Source organism: Danio rerio, chromosome 19 (assembly GCF_052040795.2).
Source record: "Danio rerio strain M-AB ecotype USA chromosome 19, GRCz13ab, whole genome shotgun sequence".
Taxonomy (NCBI): Eukaryota; Metazoa; Chordata; class Actinopteri; order Cypriniformes; family Danionidae; genus Danio; species Danio rerio.
The window spans coordinates 24765388-24785368 of record NC_141039.2 but is presented as its reverse complement, the minus strand read 5'-3'; the positions used below and the strand labels follow the sequence as shown (position 1 = coordinate 24785368).

The following is a 19981-nucleotide window of genomic DNA, read 5'->3' as shown; positions in this document are numbered from 1 at the left end:
TCTGGAACGCATAGACATCACCAGATGCTGAGTTTCATTCCTGGCAGTGCTTCCAGGCCTCTACAGCAATTGTCTTCAGTTCCTGCTTGTTGAGGCATTTTCCCTTCAGTTTTGTCTTTACCAAGTGAAATGCATGCTCAATCAGATTCAGGTCAGGTGATTGACTTGGCCATTGTATGCTTCTTTCCCTTCAAAAAGTAAGCTTTGGGTCATTCTCCATCTGCACTGTGAAGCGCTGTCCAATGAGTTCTGATGTATTTGGCTTAATATGATCCGAAACTATTGCCTGAAACACTTCAAAATTCATCCTGCTGCTTTTGTCAGCAATTACATCATCAATAAATACAAGAGAACCAGTTTCATTGACAGCTATACATGCTTAAGCCATGTCACTGCTACCACTATGCTTCACTGCTATGGATCATGAGACTTTCCTTTCCTTCTCTATACTCTTATCTTTCCATCACTCTGGTACAAGCTTCTTGGAAGCTTGGTGAAGGCTTTTTTAGAACTCTACACTGTTAGACATTTCAAAGGGTTTTTACAGTAACTTACTGGCAACACTGTTGCCAGTAAGTTACTGTATTTTAGATTTACAGTATACAACTGTAAATCCGTTTACAGCATGTTACCGTAGTGTCTGAAAATGGTTAACTACTGTAAAAACCTAAGTTAACAGTTAGCTACTGTAAACCTTTTAATTTTGTCCTAAATATTTTATAATATAATTTTATTAATATTATTTTAATACTATAGACCTAAAAAAGACACAATTACAAAATATTAACAAAATAAACACTCTTTATTTAAAACATTGGAGATGCTTAAAACAAGCTTAAAAATGTGTAAAAACATTACATTTTAATCATTCAAAATATTTTATTTTAAGAAAAAAAACATTGAAAATGACAAAGCACATTAACATACATGTACAAAACTAATTCAAGTGTCTGACCTGCATATTGTTGAGAAGAAAAAACCAATTGTACTAAGTACTACTGACATTAAACCAGACACAATTACAAAATATTCCATTCTTTAAAACATTAATAATGCTTAAAGCATTTAAGGAAAATGTGTGAAAATTACATTAAGCAATAAAATCAACACATTAAAAATAAATAAATCACACAAAGCACTAGAACATACATGTACAATAAAAATTTAAACTTCTGAATTGCATATTGTTGGAAAAATAAATATTTGTAACTATTAGCCGACTCAGAAACAACCCAACTTTAAAATATTACTAGTTCTGGTGTCAAATGCTCAACAAGGTCTGAATTCACATGTTCAAATGCAATTCATCTTTATTTCTATTGCACTTTTACAATGTAGATCAATGATGTCAAAGCAGCTTAACATAGAAGTTCTTATAAATTGAAGCTGCTTCAGTCCAGTTTTCAGAATTGAAGCAGTAAATGTCACTGCTGAAAGTCCAAACACTGAAGAGCAAATCCACCGATCCACCAATCGTAGCCAAGTGATCCAGTGGCGACAGTGGCATGGAACAAACTTTACCAACTGACGAAAGTGTAGAATAAAATCCCTTGAGAGATACCAGGCTCAGTTGGGCACGACCAGTTCTCCTCTAGCCAAACTTGTGCAAGGCCGCAGTCTAGGCACCGGAGGCTTGAAAGTTCACCAGCGGGTGGTCAGGCTGGCCCATTGGATCAATGCGGAAACTCATTGATCACGTGTGTCTTTTAGGATTCACTCCTCCATGACCACCACAGCATCTGGTCAGGATTTGGCCCAGTCCAGGATTATGAAGAACTCTGGATAAGGACAAACAGACTAACATAAGCATAGAAGAAGCTCGTTTAAAAAAAAATAAATCATATACTGGTTAATTATTTTGAAGCATGGCAGCTAGGTTGGGGTAGTTTTCAGCTGGTACTGAGCAACTGGCTCCTGCTCATAACCTGCTCACTACCATGTTTAAAAGATAACTAACCAGAATGTCCTGTTTATTTTTTTCCCTAACAAGGTTTTACAAAAACATTGTAGCATTTGTGATGGGTTGATTCACTGCAGGACAGATTAGACTATTTGTTTTATGTATTCCTAATAAACTAAAACTGACTGAATACTGATACAACTATTGAGAGTGTCTCACCTAATCCAAGTTCTGTTAGCTGGTAAAAGAAGGATAACACACTGTTGTTCATGGTTGTCATTCTCTTCACTACTTCTCCTGCTATCTTCTGGCTCACTCTGGTTGTTGCTGTGCATTTTGTTTCATCCTCTGGAATTATTTATACAAAAAATTGTATTATTTTTATTTATTACAAAATATTTAGGCAACATGAAATGGGGAAAAAGACATTTAATACATAGACAAATGCATGTATCCCAATACTAATTATTGTATTTTGAAATGTCTGACCCATTACAGACCTCAATCTGCTCAAAAATATTATAAAAAAAGATGAAAAAAAAACCCTACTAAATGGTTTAATAAAAAAGGGAAAACGATTTTTTTATTTAGCTAGCAACTAAACATGTGACACATTTTGTATTAAAAGTAACGTTAATATATTGAGAAACAAATAGATGTACAGTACTTACTGTTGTATGAGGTCCAGTTTGCACAGGCAGGCTCCCAGTATTCTATATTGAGACCATAAAAAAGCCAAAAATACAGATAAGAATACCATGCTACAATCCACAACCTCCACACAACTTTTGTTTATTTGTTTACCTTGGTTGCTTACTGGTCTTGCTTATTTTTTAAGCATAAGGCTGTGCTGATCAAGATGTTCCTCCGAAATGCTGTTTGTTTCTTCAGACAAAACCTGCTGCTGTGCCAGTGCCATATCTAAACAGAAAAAAATATAATGGTAACAATTATGTTAAACCAAATGTCAAGAGTTGTGATAAAAAAATAATTAGCAAACAATAAATAGCAAAAAGGTGGTTATTAGCATAATGCATAGAGGTAAAATTGGTTTTATATTAGCAGATTCAGACTTCCCCCTTAATAATATAATTTCATAAAAGTATTATTTGCAAACTCTAAATAGCGAAATCATTTTAGCAGCTAATGACTATCAAAGTACAACATGCTCACGGTCAAATAAACAGTGTTAATGTTGATTTCAAGTCATACTGGCATGCTAATTCTGATCGAATATTCAAAGTAACATGGTAAACAGTATAGAGTCTTCTAAATGAACGAATGTGCGAATATAAAACCAACTTTACCTCTATGCATATTGTATAGATTTACGTTAACGTTCTTATAGGTTACGTCGCGATGTTATTTTCTCAAGCTAACGTTATAAGTTACTCTAAACCAGAGAAAAATAAGTTCACAACATCTAATATATATAGTATAAATCAATATAAGTTAAACGTTGCACGTTAAAATGAGTTTGAGTCCAATTCAGTAACGTTATAAACTTAGCTCAGTTTAGCTAACAGTTAACATTACCATTTTAAGATCGCTTCAGCCAATGTTGCCGAGCAAACAAATGCTTATAGAGGTGCTCAAATCAATGTCGAGTGTTGTCAGCACAGACAGACGCGCTTTTACCTGGATTATTTGTTGGTCTTTCATTCATATTCTTCTGGGGGAAAACACTCTCTGCCGGACCGTTGTCTCGTGCCGTTGTCTTTGGTGTCCTCCAAAACTGTCTGCATACCTCTGGTTCCCTCCTAAACCAAAACCCGCTGCAACACCGGTTCCTATGTAAATAAATAAAAAGATATGACGAGAACAATGGCTAATAGTCATAAACAGTCTTATTTAAAGTAATAGTCGTGTTAATGTAATAAATTAAATAAAGGTAACATCTTAATAGATGATATATTTCTCAAATGGGCGAAATAACGCCAAGCCAGAGAAAATAATAATAGCCAACTTTATACTTTACTTTGTTCTATTCTCGTCCACAAAACATTCTGTAAAATGAAACACTGCCTCAGCTTACCAGAGTAAAGTTTGTTAAATCCAGTATGTTCTTCAGGCACACTAATAAATTGTCCTCCAGAATTGCTCCAGGGTCCTCAGGCAAAATGTGGTGCAGAGTAGTCGAATCGCCGCAAGGTGGCGTTGAAGCAGTTGTGGAAAATACAGTATAATACACGAATTTTTACAAATACAGTACATCGCTGTATATGTTGTTCGACGTCACACTAAATTCCCATAATGCAACGGTAAATACAGTTATTTACCGTAAAAGGAATTTGCAGTATTACACTGGGTGAAATACAGTAAATAACTGTGTAATTTACAGAAATGTCTAACAGTGTATTCTGCCCTTCCTGTTTTTAAAATTCAACAATGGTTTACATCTTGTGGTGAACCTACTGTATTCACTGTGGTGTTAGTTTTTCTTCATTGTTGACTCTGACACACATAAACATACATCCTGGAGAGTGTTCCTAATCTGGCCAACTGTTGTGAAGGGTGTTTTCTTCCCCAGGGAAATAATTCTTTGGTCATCCACCACAGTTGTTTTCCGTGGTCTTCCGGGTCTTTGGGTGTTGCTGAGCTCACTGGTGCATTCTTTCTTTTTATGAATGTTCCAAACAATTGTTTTGAGGACACCTATTGTTTTGCCATCTCTCTGATGGGTTTGTTTTATTTTTTTCAGCCTTATGATGATTTGCTTGACTGATAGTGACAGCTCTTTATATCTCATCTTGAGAGTTGACAGTAACAGATTCCACTTGCAAATAGCACACTTGAAATGAACTCTGCACCTTTTATCTGCTCGTTGTAATTGGGATAACGAGGGAAAAAGACACACCTGGTCATGGAACAGCTGAGAAACCAATTGTCCAATTACTTTAGGACCCTTAACAAGTGGGAGGCACATATGCAAAATGTTGTAATCCCTAAAGCATTTACTTGATTTGAATGTAAATACCCAAATAACTCAAATTAAAGCTTACAGTATGCAAATAAAGCACATCTTGTTTCATGTCAAATCTATTGTGGTGGTGTATAAAACCAAAAATGTTAGAATTGTGTCCATGTCCAAATATTTATGGATCTAGCTGTATATACACTGCAAAAAATGCTTTTCTTACTTAGATTTTTTGTGTTTTTTCTAGTCTAAATATCTAAAATTTCTTATATCAAGAAGCATTTTTTAGACAAGCAAAACATAATGCCTTGTTTTGAGAAATAATATGCCAATATTAAGTCAGTTTTTCCTTAAAACAAGCAAAATAATCTGCCAAAGGGGTAAGCAAAATAATCTTGTTTTTTCTTTTGACGTAAGATTATTTTGCTTACCCCATTGGCAGATTATTTTGCTTGTTTTAAGGAAAAACTGACTTAATATTGGCATAATGTTTCTCAAAACAAGGCAATATGTTTTGCTTGTTTAGAAAATTCTTCTTGATTTAGGAACTTTTAGATATTTGGACTAGAAACAAGACAAAAAATCTAAGTAAGAAAAGCATTTTTTGCAGTGTATAAAAATAAAGTCAGACAAATTTTGAGCAACATAATTGTGAGCAAATAATGACAGCATTTAGGAACACTTAAGACATTGAAATCTTGACACGTAAGCTTCAGGTTGCAGGTCAAAGCATAAAAAATGTACCCATGAGACTCTGAACAAGCAATAGCCTTTGTTGGTGCTTCTGCTGAGAAGTGCGCTCTCTATAAGAAACGCTTACTGAGGGACGGATCAGATTATCCCTCGCTATACACCAGCACTGCAGGAAAGATTTCTGACACCACTGTTCTTTCTCATCCCATTTCTACATGACAGCGCACACACGAGTGCTTTAACAACCCCCTCGAGTGTGTGTTTGTGTGTGAACCCATACTTAAGGGTATTGTTAGCCATTTAAACAATCGCTTGTAGAAAATTGCAGCTATTATGTCTGCAGGTTACTAATAATGCTTATGGTTTTAATAAAGCTTAATGGTATGCCTCAGAATTAAATCCAGAATAGTACCCTGATGGAAGAGGGAATCATTCTTACAGCATATGAGTTTTTGTTTTAGATTGCACACAGCAATTAGTAAAATGCCAGCAATGCATGACCATTGCATTGAAATAACAACTGATTTATATGCCGTTTCTCCCTCTCTGGTGGACTCTCTTTTTGTTTCTTTTCCCCCTCTCATTTTCTCTAACCAGCACTCAGTATAATAACTCAATCACTTAGGGCCGCTGGCATCAGGAAATGGGGCTAAATTGATTAAAGGGTCACTGTGGGTCAGAGAGTGGGTGTGGACACGGTCTCAAGGGACAGAGATATGGTCATTGTGTACACATACACACAGCTATACCATATCATAAATTGCCTGTGGTGCAGTGACATGCTAACATATCATCTGGCTCTAGTCCTTGTATAAAGAACCAGCTCAAGCCAGTCTGAGAGAAAAGATGTCATTAAAATGAAGTCTAGTCCAGGCTGGCTGTGAGACATATATATATATATATATATATATATATATATATATATATATATATATATATATATATATATATATATATATATATATATTTATATATATGTATATATATATATATATATATATATATATATATATATATATATATATATATATATATATATATATATATATATATATATATATATATATATATACATATGTATATGACCTGTCCGTCAGCTCATCATTCTGCTGTTTTATTTTTCTATTTGGTGTAATTACTCGGCAAGGCAGGTCATTTGGAAATTCCTTACCATTCGGGCAGTTTAATGGCCTGTTCGACAAAATAATTCTTGTTACCTAGAGTTTGTTGCATAGCAACAGTAAAAATAAAATGCTATACAAAAAGTCAGTGACCATGAAGTGAAGTGTCTGCGGTAAAAAAGGCACCGACATTCATTGCTTTGATTCAGTAGCACGTTGCAGCTTCACAGTGACCAAAGAATGAAGTCAGCAGCCTCAGTCACAAGGCTATCCGACAGTCAGGGAGCCACATAAAATGTAGCAACCACTTCTTCAAATCAATAAGATTTGAATTTATGGCACCACATAACGTCAGCAGCAGTTTCTCAAAATAGGTGGCAGAAGTAAAGGCACCTTGGGGACAAGCAGAGTTCTCTAGATAATTCCTGGATCCTTTATTGTAATTTGCTGATGACATACTGTGACCTACTGTGAGGGAGAGATTTGCACACGTTCTGTTTTACTATCACGAAAGTATCCAAAATATAACAAAATTCTTTACTGGTTTGATAATCATAATTTGATTCAATTTACATGATGACAGTTTACAGTGCAATTTTACAGTGCAAGAAGATATGCTAAAACATCTTAACAGGAAAGCACTGAGCTAGTCAACCCAGGCTCATTCTAATTTCGTACCACTATATATATTTCTGGAGAGTGCCAAATACGTCCCAGGAGCTACGTTTTTTTTTTTTTTTTGGAGTATTTGTTTTCACGAATCCGCCAGAGGCCACTGTGTAAACTTTTTCAGATGTCTTATTTCTCTCAGTAGTGCCATTCACACCTGATGTTCTCATGTAAATCCACCAGTGGCTCCTGTTGATTGACTCCCCCCACCCTCCCCCTTCTCTAAACCCATCAAATAATGTTTTCAAAAGCACCGATTGACCCGCTCACCCCTTCCCTAAACCCAACCGCAGTTACTTATTTGTTCATTTTATTTTTTGGCACCTGTTTCTGTCTTACCTGCTTTCTGGAACTTAGAATGGAATCCTGTCGTCATGGTCAACTCCGCTCTGCATCTCAAGTCCATCGATGTACGTGTCGAGCTACCAGACAAACTGATAACATGCTGTCCACATGCATGTAAACAGTCAGCTGGTAAGTGAGAAAAGGAACGGCGTTGTACCACCCCATAGCGTTCATTTTAAAAGTGAAATGTAGCCATACATAGCTCTGGCTACATAACTTGTGATCTCCAGAAATGTATATAGGGCTACGTTTTCAGAATAGGCCTATGCTGGAGCTAGTAGACGGTGTTGCGATAATTATACACACAGCAACTTATAGTGGAATGTTGTCAAGCAATGTTGCTTGGGGAGTAAGACTGCATTTACATGGATATCAGTAATCGAGTTATTTGCCAGATTCTTAGTTTTTCAACTTTAACTGCAGTTTGGCACTTTAACTTTCATTCAGGAACATTTCATTCAATGCTTCCACCGACAAATGTGATATTGGATGCAAGGAACTGCTAGAAAAGTGTAGTTTAAATGGAATGTTTGATAACGCATGGTGAATGGGAGGGAAAAAAACTTTGTATTTCTAGGTAACTTACATGTGGTAACTCGGTAAGTAGTGTCAGAAAGTCACAAAATGCGGTGAAAATTCTACATGACAGTAATTTTTTGATTAAGGTGTTTACATGTTTACATTCAGAGAGCAGCATTTACAGTGGATCTTTCGGTCCATAATATTGTAGTGATATTAACGTAGTAACTAAATACAGACCAAGATATGTCTTTAAAAAACTGAAAGAATACTGCTAAAGATACTAACTAACTTTGCCTCTGAATAAAAATTAAAAAAGGACATTGATCACACGCTTACCAAATCTGTAGAGACACAACAATCAGTACCAACTGGAACTGCATCTTTTTTAAAAGAAGATGATTGCAAATCCGGATTTCACCATTTCCAGATGCTCCAAGCTCTCGGGTAAAAAAAATGCCCCTTAAAAACATATTTCTGTTGTGTGTTAGCAGACCACTGTATACTATACGTTAGTCCAGCTGCGCTCTCGTAGCGGGGAATTGAAAACAAACCTTGCAGCACATTTATAAACACAACACTGATGACCCATGTCTCCAAACCATTCTTCTTCCACTTGTTTTAATTATGCTTGGCAACACAACGTGGCATCTCTCTGCCGTCTGAACACTGGAGCAGGTAAAAACTTCAAAGCTATCATGAATATTAATGAAGTTGCACCTCACACACAATAGAGCGCACTGATTGGTGGTCTGGAAATAGAAAGTCTAAAATTATGGTGAAAACTCATAGAAGTTATGTTGTACTGGCTGGTACAGACATCCACTCTCCTCACTGGAATGCAAGCAAGGATCTAATTGCCGTGACGTAGCTTCAAAATTTCTTTTAAAACCGGAAGAACGAATTTGCTTTAAAATTGGGCAAAAACAACCACTTTTCACTTTCTGGTGAAATATATGTGTCCTAATAGTGTTTTTAGCAGCATGGGACACATAAATACATACTGTCAACATCTAAAAAAAAATGTGATTTGGTGTTTCATGACCCTTTAAGCTCTAGCTGTTAAAAAATAATAGTGGTTTGTTGTGTGTTTTCACAAAATTATTGTGTTATTGTATTTTCCGCAAACACCTCAGAAACACTAGCTGGCAGCTGTGTTGAGTTTTTTTCGCAAGTGTTTTGTTTTTTCTAAATGTTACCTTAATGCACAAAGAGCTCAACTCGCTCATTCAGAGGTGGGTATCGGTGGATGAGCAACAATAATTCTAAGATAAACACAAAACAAACTTTCCATCTGGAGCTCCTACATAGGACTCATCACTTGTAAACACTCGCTCCATCAGGCTCGCGGCTCTCAGCACCAACCACATTCTTCACTGCTACCAAGCTGACCAATCACAGAGCTTACGCCATGCATCGTTGGCACTTGTATTTACATTTTTTTTTTTTTTTCACATTTACAGTCAGCCATGGCGAGGGCTATACGACCGTTCGAAGCCTTGCCGTAGCATATGCGAGCAATTGATGCAGAAGTATAAATTAGCCTTTAGGAGAGTGAATGTTACAGAGGCCTGAGATTAAAATGTACACTGTATTCAGTATCTTGATTTATCTTCCAGGAGCTAAAAAACTGTCAGTTTATTCACATTTATTATGACTTTTTACTTATTATTTAGAACTAGTTAATAAAATATGTGCTTGTGTAAAAAAAAAAAAAAAAGTTTGTGTTATAGAAAGTATGAATAAAATAATTTCACATTACCAATTATGCCAAAAATATGTCTAGAGAATTCATTTTAATTGGAATTACTGCGAGCCCAAATGTAAGGTGCCTAGCAATAATGATTCTCAATTGGTGCTGCAACAGTGGGTCACGAGTCAATAAAAATCGAGCTTTTCCTTTCACTTGAGCCAATGCTATTTTCAAACTTGAAAGGCGGAGATATTTGGGGCGCTGAACAACCACCTTTTCATGGTTTCCCAGAATCATTTCTTTACCCGTATTCGTCAGGTAATGAGTCCCACGAGACTGGTGGCACCTTTCACATGCCAACAGAAAAGAAAAAAAAAGTCAGGCAAAGCTTAAAAGAGACGTCAACAAAGAAAAAGTGGAGCCACATCTGCAAGAAGAAGAAAAAAAATAAAGGCTGTCAGAGCAAGTACTTTTCAAGCATTAAAATTCAAGCTGAAACTAGTATGTCAGTCATTGTAAAGCTCCAGCAATCATTTGTGTGTGTGTGTTTCAGTGAACGCCGCACTTGCTCACTCCTTATCCCTGCTGTCATTATATACAGTATACATATAGATTCGCAATGATTGGTTGGTTAGTTAATGAGAGCCAGCTGGGATCGTGTTTGCATCGCCCACACAGCATTGTCCCTCTCTCTATCTCTCTCTCCTGTCCTGTTAAGGGCACATATCCATAGAAACCAAGTTTCCCTTGTTGCTAAGGGAAGAAGCCTGCTGAGGTCTGAATATGTGTAACATCAATTGCGGAGTATGTGCTGCTGACTGTGTTAACATCGTCTAACTTCATGTTTCTAATTTTAAGCCTCATAGAAAACAAGTCCTGGTTGTTGTTTTCCATCCACAACAAAACAGACCTAGTGGCATAAATGATGTTTTCCCCGTTGAAGCGGTTTACCAGAGACTGAATTAAAGCGGGGAATTGCTTCAGAGAACTCATTAATGTGCGTATGGACTCCAGACAGTGATGGATGGCAGGCAATATTAGGGACAGTGATGTCTTTTCAGAGTTTTATGAACAGGCCAGGTGAAGCGTCAGACAATATGTGCAAATCATTCTCTTTTTATGCGGCGAATGAAAAGCGCTGACTCATGACATCATCGTGTAGGGAGTTTGAAAAGCGGACGGCGTAGGTGGACTTTTGCATCGAAATGGGAACTTCATAACCTACACGCCATAATTCTGCGAGATGCATAATTTAACAGAGAGCAAAGTGAGATTAATCTCGCTGTGGGAAAGCTTTACTTACTTTCTTTTTGATTTATGCCGCTATTATGCTAGGTTCCTCTCTGGCTTCGTCAATGGGGCTCGAGGCAAGAAGATGAGAAGTTTCTATTCTGTATTGATCTAGTTTTTTAAGTGCTCAGAGTGGCGCTGGAAGTCTTAAGCGCAGAGTGTTTATGACCTGTTTTCCCTGACACATTGCTGGCTTTTCTTAATACTATTAAATTAATATTTGTTGAATACACCCCCTGTTGAGACTAGGCACTTTTGATTACTGACATTTTATATAAATCTGTAAACAGACTGATACAGGTCTCTCAAACCCTAAGTGCACGTCACAGTAACTTGTTCTCAATTCACTTAGCTGATGAACATTTATTCATTCGTTCATTTTTCTTTGGCGCAGTCCCTTTATTCATCAGGGTCACCACAGCGAAATGAACCGCAAACTCATCCAGCATATGTTTTACACAGCGGATGCCCTTCCATTTGCAACCCAGTACTAGGAAACATCCATATACACTCATTCACACACATACGGCCAATTTAGTTTATTCAATTCACCTATATTGCATATCTTTGGACTGTGGGGGGGAACCAGAGCACCCGGAAGAAATTCACGCGAAAACGGAGAACATGCGAACTCCACACAAAAACCCCAAGTGACCCAACACTCAAACCAGCAACCTTCTTGCTGTTGGCATCAGTGCTAACCACAGAATCGCTATTTCGCTCGCTGATTCAAACATTTTAAATTCATTTCCTGTTGTTGGAAGCAAGAGCATTGAGTAGTTAAAGCATTGCACCGATTTAAAGCATAGCACCATGCTGCATCCAAAAATTGGTTATGTTGTTTTTTTTTACAAGACACTACATTGTCCAAATCTAGTGTACAGAGTTCCTGCAGATCCATAGGAAAAAAAAATATCTTTAAATTATTGTTTACTTATGAAAAGGCTTTGACTTATGCATATCTTAATATTTTACAGAATTAAAAGAAACAAATTGTGTGTGTGTGTGTGTGTGTGGATTCGCTTTTTCATGTGACAACTCACAGGCTTGCAACATCATTGTCATGTGTGCACTCTCCAAAAAAAAGCACAGGCAACAAGAATGATCAAAAAAACGTACTAACTAGGAAACAGGACCTTATGGCCCGTTTCCACTAAGTGGTATGGTGCGGTTTGGCCATAAGACCGTTTCCACTGTCAATAGGTAACAAAATGCGAACCTTACTGTACCCTTTTTTGGGTACCCCTTTTCAAAAGGTGTCTAGCACAAGAAAAGGGTATCAAAAGGTGGAGCTAGATGCACAGCTGAAAGCTATTGGTTTACAGAGATACATTACTAGCGCACACAAGCAGGAAAATGAAAACAAAGAAACCTCCATTTTTAAATACACAGCAAAGACATTACGACATAATTAAATACACATATAATAACTAGCCATGGTCGAGCCTAGCTCAAAAAAACTTTTATGACGTCTTGATGAACAGCCACAAATCCAAGAAGAAAAATAACTTCCATGTCACGTTGTTGTTTATGAGGCCGTCTAAAAGTGGGAGTGGTCTCACTTTCTCCAGAGAGCTCACCTGAACTCACCGCGTCTATATTTAAAATAAAAAACTTCTTGATCTGATGATAATAGTGTGCATGTGATTAAATCGCTTCTGACATCCGATCCTTTCACAAACACACAAACGCGAAAGTGAAGTGCAAACAACAAAGGAGAAGCTGGAAAATACAGAGGAGCAAATGAATCTTTTAGCAACCTAAAGCATGAACAAACTGCCGTGTTGAACTATTATGATCACCTTTTGGAATTATCTAAATTCGGAATGACGGAATTACTCTCTAACAGAGGTTACATGTGCTGGTAAAGATTAAAGATGCAGATGAGAGGTTTGCACTGACTGTAGGCTATATGTTGCCTGTTTTTGAAGCCAAAAAAAGACTAAATGTATGCTGTGTGGAGTTTTACTGTAATTGGTAACATATTAGAGACTGTAAGGGTCCGTATGTATTCATATATGTTGTATTTATAATGTTAATTGTAATTCAGAATTGCAAACGTTACAGTAGGCATTTTTTTCATAATTAATCTGCAGTTTTAATCAAATCATGTTCATAGAAAGGTTAGCAATGAACATTTATACACACGTAATAATGTGTGTAAAGCATCTGTTGTGTGAGAAGTGCTTCTCATTTGCTATATGAACGACCCATACAGCTTTACTTTGACATTTCCTCAAGCAAGAATGATGTCTGCCGAAACTTTCTGTCATACAACATGCCCACCAAAAGGGTACCATTGGTACCCTTTAGCAGTGGAAATGTAAGCCTAATAAAGATGACCCATAGCGTACCATACTGTACCACTCAGTAAAAACGGGCCATTTTGAACACAGGAAGGATGAGGATTTTGCCAATACAAGACGGGACAAAGGCTGTTTCTCAATTTCAAGAACACTGAGAACAAATTTGTGTTCATGTGAAGACCGTTCTTGCCAAGTTCCCTCAGGAGAACGAACTCGGGAGACCGCTAGAACAGAGAATGCGTCCTGTGAGAAATGAGATGCTGGGTTCTTCCTGATGGTCACATGACCTTCACACGTTTTTAAATGTAATATAAATATACGCTGTATAATACAAATAAAACCAATTTAAATATGAATTTCATACATAAACCCGAATGTGTTTATGCCTTTATAAAGATTTTCATGGTAATGTTTACTTTTACCATTTCATAGGGAAACTCATTTTATTATATGTACATATTTAGTTATATGTCTGAACTTAAATTTATATAAAATGCTGCACTTCCAACCTCCTTTATTCAGCCGCAATGACTTCTGGTACTTCTCGAGCGAATTTTGGGCTCAAGTCTGCATAGTTGCATCTTCGATATCAAGAACACATCCGGGAACTTTCACGCGTTCGCCATTTTTGAGTTTTGGAACTGAACTTTGTCAGTTGATGATGACGATACACGAGTACACAAGGACACAAGATCACTTAAGAACGCATATTGAGAAACAGCCAATGGCTAACCAAAACTAGGGTGTATAAATACAAAAGACACGATGAACTTAATTACAAACAGTGGTGAAACAGGTGGAACAGATGAACACTAATAAACGGCGGGAAACTAAAGCTGTGGTCACACTGGGCTTTTCCACCCATAGACTTCCATTCATTCGCACGCAAATGCATCAGACCGGAAACGCAGGGTCATGTGTGAAGTTTCGCAAGTTGCTGCGGTGCAAAGTTCAAGCTTGGTGAACTCTGACCAGCGAAATCTCATCACTTGACTGCGTGAGACCAACCGAGGATCAAAACATGACCTCTCTGGACAGAAATTTAAAACAAAGAGCAATCGCTCGCTTTTTTAATGCCTAATAATCTTGTTTATTCCCGCCCCTTTTCGCAGTGCCCCACAACAGAATATCGCCTGCTCAAACTCTAATGTGACCGCAGCTTAAGGAACGAAGGAATCACGACATAACAAAAGCACATGGAACACATGACAGGGGAAACACAGGAACCTGACAATCATAGTACATGAAGAAAGATAAATGGGTAAATATATGTGGAATTGTAAGTTTGTTGTTTATGTTTGTAGGTGTATGGAAATGCATGCAAGTATCCATGATGATATCATTTTTTTGTAGTCCCAACTCACACATATATTTAGCAATTTATTTTTCTCTTGTACATTGACAATTCTTTACACTGATGCGTGCATTAGATTTTCAGTTACCACTGCCATTTTACAAATTAACTTTTTGCATGCATGGTTAATTAATAAAAATAATTAATTACATCCATATTGCACTTTCTTGGAACTGCTTTGCAGCCTTTTAAGCACCAGACTGCACACACACTTTTTGCTGTTTGGTGCAGAGAGTGATGAAGCCTATTAGATGAAATGATGATGTTAAGAGGGCGTAATGGACAGAGGCCAATGGGAAAGTTTGGCCATAATGATGAAGCACATCCTGAGATTTAATGACCACAGAGAGCCAGGACCCTCGTCCTTGTTTAAAGTCTCATCTAAAGGACAGTGCTCAATGACCAACACAGGCTCATTGTGGATACGTACCGCTGTCTACATTTCTGGAGAACATAAATTATGTAGCCAGAAGTATGTACAGTATGCCTGCATTTTGTCTTTAAATTAAATGATACAGTACAGTATGATGTTACCGATGGCTTCTGTTCTCTTTAGCGATACCAGCCAACTGCTTACCTATGGACAGCTTTTCCTGTGTCACTAGTTTGCCCAGTAACTTTCCATGTATGCTTAGAGCTTAGTTGACTGTGACGGCAATTAGTAATTAACTAATCAACAGGCTGAAAATGTAGTGAAATCACGAGGCTCCTTTTTTAATATTGCTTTTGAAAACATTATCGGGTAACTATTGGGTTTAGGGATGGAGGTGGGTGAGTCGGTCAACAGCAAGCTGGCCTGGGCTGCGTTTCCCAAAACCATCGTTAGCCAACTAAGGTCGCAAGTTCTGTTGTAACAAACATAGTTTGTTGATTTGTCGTTTGCCAAATCCATCATTCCAAAGAACATTCGCAAACTGTGTCACAAACTTGAGCACTGGCAACTACAGCTCTGGAGCTATAGTTTGAAATATAGTTTCTGGCTGTGTTCTATTCCCACTTATCCCTCCTATGCTCTATTCATTTAGAACATTTTAACATTCAAAGTTGGAATTATGTAAAATAAAAAAGCATTAAATCCATCTTTCTTAGTTGTAATATGCTTTCAAACGAGCGATCTTCATGTTTACAATCGTGCTCCCTTCGCAGTGCACTTTGAAAATATTGATGTCATTTTGAACGCTAAAGGTGATCTATTTTTTAAAAGCGGAATTTATGTTACATCACCAAAGCTTGTGTAAACAAAAAGCATACGTTAATTCTTTTAATTTATAATAGGTTATTTATTAAGTATCTGTACTGTATATGACATAGGCCTGCTGGTTAGAACTTTCTGCAGTGGTTTACATGTGTAAACTGTAAAAATACACTTTTCAAATAATAAAAAAATAAATAAACAATTTCCTACTTAATAATAATTATTATTATTATCATCATCATAATCATCAACATTTTAATATTATTATTAAAGTATGATTTTTTTTCATTTCTAATAAATAATAAATATTACATTTCATTTTATAATAAATAGCCTCATTAGATATTAGAATATGTGTTAGCTTTTGTAAGTGATAAGTTTTAGAATAGAATAGGTAATGTTCAACTTCTCAATAATATTAGTAAAGCAAACATAGGCCCTTTATTCCATTTACATATATTTCAACTATAATGGAAAGTGAGTGCATGTTTTTACCAAATCTAATATTGGATTTAATTTTTTTAAAGCGTGTTTGTGTAAAACAATATAATTTGCACAAAAAAGTTATAGTTTATTCTCTAAAGAAGTAGTTACTCCTCTCAGTTTAGAGCATCGTTATGGGCGTTTTACGTTATAACTAACGTGGTTCAAGCGATGGATCTGAGACAGAGAAACTATGTGTTTTAGGAAACACTCGTCACTACATCGTTCTTTTCCCAAACCATGCATCGTACTATGATTGTTCAGCCACGAGTTATGTCGTTGTTTGGGAAACGCACTCCTGGTCGGCTAAAGTGTATATTGCCCCCTCTGGTGGATTTATTCGATAATAAGACACGCGAGAGAAATTTGAAATCATCAAAAAGCGTACATAGTGGCCTCTGGTGGATTTACAAAAACTGCAAGCAGTTCACTGTCCCTAGAAATGAAGACCTAGTATAATTAGGCTGGGTTGTCAATGACAGTATAGTGTCCCCGTCACTATACTGGGGCATTAGGACCCACACAATCCCCATTCTGGCCTCAGTAGCACCTCTTTCAGCAGCAACCTAGTTTCCCTATGTGGTCTCTTCCATCCATGTAATAACCAGACACAATGACACTTTGCTTCAGAGGACGACCATGTGACAGCTACAAAGTGCTAGCTGCTGGAATAACTTACCTTGTGAATAACAGTGATTGATATTCACTTTTATGGGATTACTGAGATTAAGACCAATAGAATTCAACTGGTCAAGTGATCTCATGACATTGAAGCCACTCTACTCTCTGTGAAGCCACTCTACTCTCTGTGAAGGCTACAGAAATGACTGTTGAATTAAAAACATTTCTTTGAATCTTTTCCTACTATTGATTTTTAAGTGAGTGGAAATGACTTATTGAGTGTAGAAATAAAGTGAAATATTTTACTCCATAAGTAACACAACTCAAATTCATCCTTTAACGCTTCAGTTGCAACATGTTTAGCTGCAGAGCTTTCTGCTTTTTATCCAGAGCTAAGATTAGATAAAATTGTGCTTCCTTGCTATGCAAAAAACACTTTCTATGGCAATAAGCTCTATCAAAAAGTCATTCTGTATCTTTTGATTTAGATTAAAAGACTGCGCTGCCACAGAGTCAGCTCTTTTGAAAGACCCCGATATCTGTTCTGTTTTGGTTGATGACTCACACGACCCGCAGGCTTTGAGATCTGCAAGCAGGGCAGACAAACCCTTGGTTTCCCCAAGGAACCAGTTCACTCTAGCAACCAAATGCATGGATGGATTTTTTTTTTTATTCGTCCCTTAAAGGGGTCATTGCATGAAAATCGGACTTTTTCCATGTTTAAGTGGTATGATTGAGTCTCTGGTGCATCTCCCAGCCAGGAAAATGTGAAAATGGAGTCAGTTCTTTGTTGTTGGTAAGCATATCTGCAAACATTTATCTGCAAGCTCAGATTTTGATCTCAGAGTCTTGTAGAAGGTGAGTCCTATAATTACACTTAATTGCATGTTTTCACCCTGTCTGCCATTTTCTTTTTACTCTATATATCATTTGCAGATTTGCAAAGTTTGTGCCCAAAACAGCAAACTCTACATTCCTATGCAATAATGGTGAAAACCTATAACCTATAACCCTAAAACAATAATAAAAATAAAAGCAGAGGTAGGTTTAGGGTTGGGATAGGTGTAGATGTTAATAAAACAAAGTAGGTTACTCTAAGACAGTGGTCCTCAACCACTGAAGTACAAACCGGTACCGGTAAATCATTAATTATATCTGTTTTATTTATTATCTGAGTTTGATCAATCTTTTATTTTGAAAAAAAAATGAAAAATGACTTTTCTCTCTCTTATATCTCGATCAGTTAAGTGCCCAAGTTTAAACCACAAACAGTAAAAATGAGTAAGAATCAGACGTCTTTGGAAAGTCTCTTTGCTAAAGGGAAAAGGCCCTGTGAAGTACCCATGAACTGCCAAGGAATAGATCCGCAAACCATTTGTCAACAAATCAGGTGAATCCACCATGTCTGTGCAAGAAAATCAACTGCTGGAGATCACAAATGACAGTAGTCTTTTAGTGCCTGTTTGCATATTGCATCTTTTCTAGAGTTTGCTCAAGTTCTTCATTTCCAATGGAGGTGCGTGGCATGCGTGTGCCAGCGGCGTGACGCACTCGCACATTTTAGATGCACCCAGTTAAATAAATGCAGCCAGTGCACGGCAAGTCACGTGACAAGAACTAACAGTAGGTTACTGTAAGGATTAGGTCCAGGGTTAAGGGGTAAGGTTTAGGCTAACAAATTATATAGCACAATAGGTTACTTTAAGTTACTGTAGGTTTGGGATTGGTGTAGACTTTAATAAAACATGTTAAATTACTGTAAAGACTAGGTGTTGCAGGATTAGGATTGGTGTAGCCATTAATAAAACACAATAGATTTCTATAAGGGGTAGTGTTAGGTTTTGGGTAAGGTTTAGATGTAGATAATAATAAAACACAGGTTACTGTAAGAATAGGGTTGCAATAGGTGTAGACTTTAATAACACATAATAGGTTACTGTAAATGGTAGGTTTAGGGTTGGGGTAGGTGCAGACATAAATAAAACACAGTAGGTTACAGTAAGGGGTAGGTCCAGGATTGGGGTAAGGTTTAGACACTAGTAAAAGACAATAAGCTACTGTAAGAAGTAGTTTTAGGGTTAGGCTGATGTATACATTGATAAAACATAGTAGACTACTGTAAGAAGTTTCGTATTGGGATAGGTGTAAACCTTAAAAAAAACACTATTGGTCACCGTAAGAAGTAATTTTAGGTTGGTGCCATGTGCTGCATATAGCATTGAGGTTCTCATGGCGATCCGAGTTCAGTTCCCAACTCAGGATTTCAATTCCAAATCTTGTTCCACTCTCTCTGCTCCCCACACTTTCATGTCTCAACTGTACTAAAATAAATGTGAAAAATGTAGATGTTAATAAAACACAGTAGGTTACTGTAAGAGGTAGGTTTAGGGTTGGGCTATGTGTAGACATTAATAAAATGCAGTAGGTTACTGTAATGGGTAAGTCTAGGGTTGGAGTAAGGTTTAGGTGTGTATAATAATAAAGCACAAGAGGTTACTGTATAAAGTAAGTTTAGGTTTGGCATAGGTGTGTATTTTAATCAACCACTGTAGGTTCCTGTTCCTCAATTCCTGGAGGACCGCAGCTCTGCACAATTTTGCAAATCATGTAGCTAGAAGTACGTAAAGCTGCTATTTGACTTTAAAACGAACACTATGGGGTGGTATGCAGAGAAGTTGACCACGAAAACAGGTTTCAAGTCTGGTAATGAACGGTTCCAGAAAGCAAGTCAGACAAAAACAGATGTCAAAAAATAAAAACAAGTAAATAACAGGTTAAGAATGTGGTAAAATCTGAAAATTGTGGCAAAAATTAGGCTTTTCTTTTTCTGGATTGCTTTTTAAAATTGTCGGTGGGTTTAGGGAAGGTGGTGGGC

The 19981-nt window shown here is 37.0% G+C and overlaps 1 long non-coding RNA gene across 2 annotated transcripts; it reads right to left on the bottom strand.

Moving 5' to 3' along the window:
• Positions 1-784: 784 nt before the first annotated feature.
• Positions 785-4260, bottom strand: LOC137488511 (uncharacterized). 2 transcript variants are annotated; one of them, XR_015516762.2, is made up of 6 exons: positions 3936-4260; positions 3539-3690; positions 2705-2821; positions 2572-2613; positions 2120-2248; positions 785-1778 (listed from the first exon to the last, which is right to left on the bottom strand). It is a non-coding gene; the product is annotated as an uncharacterized LOC137488511 (long non-coding RNA). The 2 variants fall into 2 exon arrangements; XR_015516761.2 differs by having other exon boundaries at positions 786-1778; positions 2162-2248.
• Between the last annotated feature and the right edge of the window lie 15721 nt (positions 4261-19981).